Source organism: Ovis canadensis, chromosome 5 (genome assembly GCF_042477335.2).
Source record: "Ovis canadensis isolate MfBH-ARS-UI-01 breed Bighorn chromosome 5, ARS-UI_OviCan_v2, whole genome shotgun sequence".
Taxonomy (NCBI): Eukaryota; Metazoa; Chordata; class Mammalia; order Artiodactyla; family Bovidae; genus Ovis; species Ovis canadensis.
This window is the reverse complement of record NC_091249.1, coordinates 67,992,999-68,000,710: the sequence shown is the minus strand read 5'-3', so window position 1 is coordinate 68,000,710 and position 7,712 is coordinate 67,992,999. Positions and strand designations below refer to the sequence as shown.

Sequence of the window (7,712 nt, the reverse complement as noted above, 5' to 3'; positions counted from 1 at the left end):
GAGACATCATTCTTAAGCTGTATAATGCAGATGTGCTTAGCTGCTGCCAAAGAAATCTCAGGTTACCTTTATAGACAATGATCTGAGCCTCAAGCACATCTCCCAATTACCCTAGGGTCTCTCCAAATGGCAGGCTGGCTTGCAATGTGTGGTTCCAAAGACTGCCAGAGGACATCAGGCAATTGTTTGAAAATGCAACCAATGTCATATATCTTCATGATAAATCTGGTTTCCATTCCATCAGAAAAAAAAGAATGTCTATGACATTAAAAAAAAGAAAAAGATTTATGCATCTGATAGAAACTGGATTCAACCTGATGCCTCTTGACCAACCCCTTGAATTTTTCATATATGTAAATAAGATCTCGAGAGTTGTCACATACTGCTACTCTGTTGTAGTACCATCCTATTGAACACAGAGGCTAAGATTACCCCTCGATAGGATATTAAATAAAATTATAAATTTAAATGGAAAATTAGAGAAAGAACTATGGATGGAACAGAGATGGAGTTCTAATTTGCACCAAAGACAATAAGAAAATGCATTTCTCATATTGCCATTTTGCCCAAGGACATTTGTACATATAGGCCTAAAGAAAGAAAGAGAAAGTAACTGTCCAATGGAAGTAACCAAGGGGTTGGAGCCCAGTTTGAGAACATCAGTGCTTCGCTACTAGCTAATCAGAGTCCAGAAAGAGTCCTTTCCCAGAAGCCCAATGAGTTAATGACAACTAAGGTTGTTGGAGTTCAACAAAAAAAGCTTTTGAAATCGTAGTTCTGTTCCATGTCTCATAATCATTTATTTACTCAAATATTTAACCAAATATTTACATATCTATTTGTACAAAGAACTATGTCAGACACTGTAGAGGCTGCAATGATTAATGAGACTAGAGCTGCCCTCAACAAGTTGATAATCCAGTAAGGCAACACAGTTTACTCTGTGCCCAGATTGGAGAGAGGTAACTTATGCGCCAAAGAGGGTGATGGCTGCTTTTAAGAGAAGTGGGGAAAGTTCTGTGAGAAAGACACAGAGCTAACCAAAAGGAAGTCATTTTGAAACTCTAAGGAACATCTTGTCTAGCACAAGTACCCATTAATAAATTATTGATGGGCTAAAGAAAGTGCCTCCTTGCATCACTACATATTTACTGGGCATGAAGTCAGAGGCATCCATTTAGAATTCATTTAGAACTGCCCCCAAACCAGGCTGATTCATTAGTCTTGATGCTCTCAGAAATATTTCTATAAGCCCATTATAGTTCTAGTCCACACAGCTAATTTGTATTTGATTCTCAGCCAATGAGGACTAAGAGCCATTTGAGTGGCCCTCACCAGGCATTCACTGACTCCACCAGGTCCCTCTTCTGCCATTACTTGTGTGCCACTGAACACCTGGGTTCAAGACAGCTGAAAACAGGAGTGCAAGCGATGGTGCTGAAGGTTCTACCCAAGATCAAGGAAGATACTGGACGGCAGGAAGGAGGCTTCACTACAACAGCTCCAAGTGCCTTCAAGGAGACAGTCTAAGAGACCCAGATTAACAGACAATTGTCTGGTGGAAATCCTTTGACATTTTGAAGGGCAGCATAAGCCTCATTGCAGCAGAGAAAGATTGTCCAACAACAATATGAAGGATAAATAGAGGAAATCTATGGCCAGAGGCATATCACAACTTCAGGGGACTTCAAGAGCAATTGCCAAAGTATATCAATAGCACGTCCCGAAGGATGTTCAATAATCACCTAGAGCACCCATTTAGTTATTGTGATTATTTCCAGGAACAGATTCCCACAATAATTTCAGGTTGGGGAGTGGAGGCAGAGGGTGATGTAAAACACTATTTCTATTCCAGATACCCCAAGAACCCTGTAATTTAGGATATCCTGAGGGAGATTCACTTTCTGTAAGCAATAACTTACAGAGGATGAGATGGTTGGCTGGAATCATGGATTCAATGGACAAGAATTTGGGCAAATTCCAGGAGATGGTGAGGGACAGGGAAACCTGACGTATTACAGTCCATGGGGTCATGAAGAGTCAGACATGACTTGACAACTGAACAACAGCAAGAAGCAACAGCAGTCCTTCAAGGCAATTGTATAACACAAAGGAGAGTGAATAAAATAGCATGAGGAACTTTTGTTCAGTACAAAAGAAAAATCTTATAATTTTGGTCACCCTGCATTATTGCAAATAAAATTTGCCTGGTTTATTAACATAACATTCACAATTTGGGGATGGAAAGGGAAAGAAACCTACAAAGCAATCTACAACTTAAGCTAAAAATGACTACTTCCTATGCTGGGGAGTGTTTGTGCACCATGGTTAAAAGTGGTGGCTTTAGGATCAGACAGTTCTGGGAGCAAATTCCAGCTCCATCATTCACCAGCTGAGAAAGTTGAAATACTCTTCTAGTCACAATGCTCACGTCTATAAAACAGGTAATAATTGTAGTTCCTTATAGGATCAAATAAGAGAATACATATCAAATATTTAGTGCATCACCCTCTCATAAGTTAGTACTCAACAAATGTAGCTTTGGAGTTTTTTATATATTTTTTCCATAACGGTTTTGGATTATCATCTCCCTAGAGAAGAGGCACATCGTTAATATCATTAATGTTGGCCAGTCCTCGTTCTGTGCCCCCTTACAGATTAGGAGGGCAGAAATCAAGCCAGTCACACAGATCCCCTTTGAGAGTGTAGTCTCCTACTGACAGTTGTTTTGGGGAGGTCAAAGGGCACCGTATGGCAGGTAATAATGATGTTTGTCTGCATAATGCACCCTCCACTTGCTGAGTTGTCAGTGTCCCCATGGCCTCATGAAGCTCTAGCCCTTGCTCCTCATTTATCACATGTCACTTGTCCCAGCATGTTTCCTGCACACAGGATGTTTGGACACAAATCTGCACATCTTTTAAGTTCTGTTTTCCCCCCATACCATCCCCCTGTTGACCTGACTCAGTCTCAGTGGACTGTCATCATTATGCAAATGACTTCAAGTTTGGTTTCCAACTTATATATACCTGCTGGGCATCTTAACATAGACCTGCCAGAACATCACATTCAAGTCCAAAGCCAAATATCTGTTTGCTACTCTCATTCATTATATCCTATCATATTCTCGGAGTTAATGGCATCAATGGCCTTTCTCTAAACCCAGTTGTGTTGTCTATCCACTTTACAATAAATCTTCAAGGTATCTCTTCTTTTTCATCTCCATTTGTCCTACCCTTTTCTCTACCTTTTACCCAAATCCGTTTGTTCAACAACTAATTACTGAGATCCACCATTGACTAGGTGCAGCATTCTGTTGTAAGCTCTGTGTGTTGGGACCTAGAGATGAACAGGTAGACATGGTTCTTTTCCTCATGGAACTGTCATTCTAGGCAAGCAATGCAGATTTTAAACCAGTAATTCAATAAGCAAAATCATTTCAAATAGTCACGTTATGAATAAATTAGAACTTGGTAATATGAAAAAATGTCTTGGGCAGAGGATAGGGAGACAAAGAGCAGAGACTGGGACTCTGAGTAAGTGATATGTGAGCTAGGGCAAGAAGCCAGTCATGTGAAATTCTGGAAATAGCATATTCTAGGTAGATGAAATGATAAGAACAAAGGCTCGGATGTCTGAAGTCAGACTATGCTTGGCATGTTTAAAAAACCAAGAAAGCCAGAGAGTTGGAGCAGAAGTGAGAGTTCAGGTCTGAGAAACACACAGGGGCAGGTCAAGCCATGCAGAGGATCCTGGACCAGGGTAAGAGTGTAGATTTCATAATAAGTATTATAGGAAGTCATTGATGGGTTTAAAGTTAGAAGAGGCATGGCCTAGTCTCTCTCTCTGTACGTGTGTGTGTGTGTACGCTTGCACGCTCAGTCATGCCAGACTCTTTTCAAACTCCTGCACTGCAGCCTGCCAGGCTCCTCTGTCCATGGGATTTCCCAGGCAAGAATACTGGCGTGGGCCTTGCACAAGGGAAGATGACAGCATCCAGGTGGAGGTTTTGAGATCAGATCTGCAAGGTGCTGGTGTGGCAGCCCATAAAGGTTTGCCCCAGGTGGCTTGGCCTTCTGTGCTGCAGGGCCCCGAGATGCAGGGCAAATGATTGGGGCATGTGATTCATGCAGAAGCCAGAGCCTCCTCCCCGACACAGGGTATACATGATTCCTGGACTAGAGTCCTTCACCTTCACAGGGAAGATGCACTCTGTGCCCAGGCTGGCACGGCCAGTCTTCCCATCCTGAGACCCTGACTGGATGCCCCTCTTGCCCCTGCTGCGTGAGCACCTGCTGTACAAGGACCAGGTCTGCTACGTCTTCCACCAGTGTTGCCACGTCCTCGAGGGTGTAAAGCAGGCTCTCTGGCTTAACAAAACCAAGTTAACAGAAGGCCGTCCTGAGAAAGTGCCTAGCCTTACTGGTGATCCAAGAAACCACACAGAAGATCAAGATGAACCTGTTCTGAATGCAATCTCTCAGCTCATCTCTGGCACTCTACTGAAGACATCCCTAAGAGAGAGACCTATTGCCCAGTCATTGTGGACAGCCTGATGCAGCTGTGTAAAACCCAGATTCTCAAGCATCCTTCTCTGATCAGGCAGATCTATGCCCAAAACAACATGTGATCCACCACCTGGAAATAAGAGTCGACCCTGATCCAGGTCCATAGTTCCAGTAGAGCCCAAGTGAATGCCGAGGATCCTCTGCCTCCCATTGGCCCCCGGGAGGAGGCAGAAGCTACTGAGAATCATGTTCTTGAGAACTTCAATCCCATAACTCCCACCATCAGTCTTTAGGAGTGCAATGTTCATGATGTGAATGATGACAATGGATTTCTGGAGGGCTATTTTTATCCCTATCCTCACACTCAGTATTTTCTGGAGTCGTCCAACTTAGAACCACACTGCTTCCAGCCAGATCAGTTGTGGGCCAAGATGATCCTGTCTGCCTTTGGCAATGTGCTGGCTCAAGCTTGGTTCCTGTATGGGAATGACCCTAAGGTTTTGGAGAAGCCAGTAGTCATGCAGAGCATGGGCACCCACGGGTGTGTCTTCCTGGTGCTACAGCTGAACACCACAGATCTGGCCTCCGAGGAGGACCTCAAGAATCTAGCCTGGGTGGACTCCAATCAACCCCTGCATTGGCCCTTTTTTTGTGTTCCAGTGATCCAAAAGAAGGTGGTTATAGACCATGTTGGACCAACTTGTTCCCAGCCAGAGACATTCAGGAAGTTTTTAGCTCTGTATTTTCATGGTGTTGTGTGGCCCAAGGACTGTCCTGAGGCCTGGAGCCCCAGACCTCTCTCTTCCTGAAGATCCTGGAGTCTGGACAGTGCCTGGGGCTTGTCCTGAGCTGCAGCACTCCTTTGGCTGGGGCTCTCACCCACAATAAAGAGCCCTTAGGGTGCACTGGAGCCTGTGTTTGTTGTGAGGGTGCTGTCAGGTGAGACACCCTCAGTTGCACACAAGCCCTTGCCCTGAGCTTGCCTCTGTGCAAGGGCCAGCCCTGGAGCCTCACCTGTCCCAACTTTATCTGTGACCCATCTTGTGACTTTACATAAGAATCTTCAGCTCTCTGAGTTTCAAAAGAATCCTGGAGTGGGTTTCCACTTCCTTCCACAGGGGATCTTCCTGACCAAGGAATCGGACCCACACTCTCTTGTGCTTCCTGCATTGGCAGGCAGGATCTTTGCCACTGTGCCACCTGGGAAGCTCCATGTTCTAGTCTACCTGTTTTTTTCAAGTTGACATTGACTGCTCTGGGGATAATGAATTGTAGGGAAGCAAGATTGACTATAGGGCAGAGAAAAGAGTGTTGCAGGGATCCAGGCCATAGATGATAGTGACTTGACTAGGGTTAAGGAAGGAAAAATGTGAGGATTTTGGATGCATCATGGAGGTACTAGAGATGGTACTATTACACAGATCTGCTAATGTTCTTCCTCCTTCCAAGGTTTTTCATCTCAATTCATTCAACACAAAGCTGACAGTGTCATCCTTCTAAAGATGTCATCCTTTGCCTGAATATGTCAATTGGTTCCCTGCTGTTCATAAAATAAAGTCCAAATTTCTTGGTATAGATTCAAAGTCTTATGCTTTAACTACTTTAGAGAGATATACAGAGGGACTTAGAAGGAAAGGATAAAACAGTTACAAAGCAGTTCACACAATACTATTCACAGAAAGTGGTGCTGGCTGTTGATGTGTGAAGAACTGGCATTCACAACTCTAACTGTTCTTACTCTGAGAGGATATGTAATAAACGCAAGAGTCACAGGGCATCAACTAGTGGTTATGTTTTAACTTCCAAGGGAAGAATAGGGAAGTTTTAAGAACTAGGAGACATGTAGTAGCTCCTCAGATCACAAATCAATAAATGAATTGATTGATTTGATTATGATCCTTGACTACATCCATTCCCCTGAAATATAATACCCAGCTACAATGGAATTGAATGAACACCTCATAACAAAACCTGCTTTTTAGTGTCAAGTCATCATGCTTTACATTAAACATGTGATTCCTTTTCCTCTCTGCCTTAAGTAAGCATTTCTTGGCAAATGAAAATTCATGTCAGGATCTTCAAACCAGATTTGAGAAGTCATGGTATTAATATTCCCTGGAAGAGGGCATGGCAACACATTCCAGTGTTCTTGCCTGGAGGATCCCCATGGACAGAGGAGCCTGGTGGGCTACATACAGTCCATAGGGTCACAGGGAATGGGATACAACTGAAGCTACTTAGCACACATGCACGTACATTATTAATATTAACAATACAGAAAAACAGAAGAGGGCAGTGTTACCACAGACTCCTGCATCAATGCCAAGCTTTGAAGAGAAAATGCAAGTTTCTCCAAGTCACCCTGTTCGTATCCAGAATCTCAGAGAGTCGCAATTTCAATTGCTTGTTTCTTTCCACTTGCTGAGTCTCAAACTCTCAAACCAAGTCAGCAATGAGGCCTCCACTTTAATCTACCACTCTACTACCTCCTGCCAAGCTTTCTTAGCAGAAAAGACCCCTTTTGTCTGCGATATCAAGAAATACAAGCCCAGCTTCATGTTTACAGTGGTTATGAATGATTTTGTCTTTTGCAGGATGGATGCTGAAAGAACTTCATCTGCATTTCTGCATTGGCCTCAGGAGAAAAACCCTCTACATTTAACATGTTAGCATCTATGGTATCAAAAGATTTTTTGTACTGCCATGAAAATAGGTGTATGCAGCTACATATCCAGAGGTTTAATCAAAAACTTTCACTGAATGCCTGGTACACGTAGAAAACCGGAAAGGAAAGCGTTCCAACCCTTGAGACAATTTAACAGACAAGTTGAGAGATAGCTCTTTGTATGGAAATGATTATTAATTCAATAATCAGTTGATTATTGAATCAATAGTAATACTAATTTATATAATAATAGATACTGTTCCTTGGAAGAAAAGCTATGACAAAACTAGACAGCATATTAAAAAGTGGAAACATTACTTTGCTAACAAAGGTCCCTAGTCAAAGCTATGGTTTTTTCAGTAGTCATGTATGCATGTGAGAGTTGGACCATAACAAAAGCTGAATGCTGAAAAATTGATGCTTTTGAACTTGGGTGTTGGAGAAGACTCTTGAGAGTCCCTTGGACAGCAAGGAGATCAAACTAGTCAATCCTAAAGGAAATCGGTCCTGAATATTCATCGGAAGGACTGATGCTGAAA

General features: G+C 42.9%; 1 pseudogene; it reads left to right on the top strand.

Annotated features, from left to right (window-relative positions):
- Positions 1-853: 853 nt before the first annotated feature.
- On the top strand, positions 854-5,317 carry LOC138441615 (large ribosomal subunit protein mL37-like; annotated as a pseudogene).
- The last annotated feature ends 2,395 nt before the right edge of the window (positions 5,318-7,712 follow it).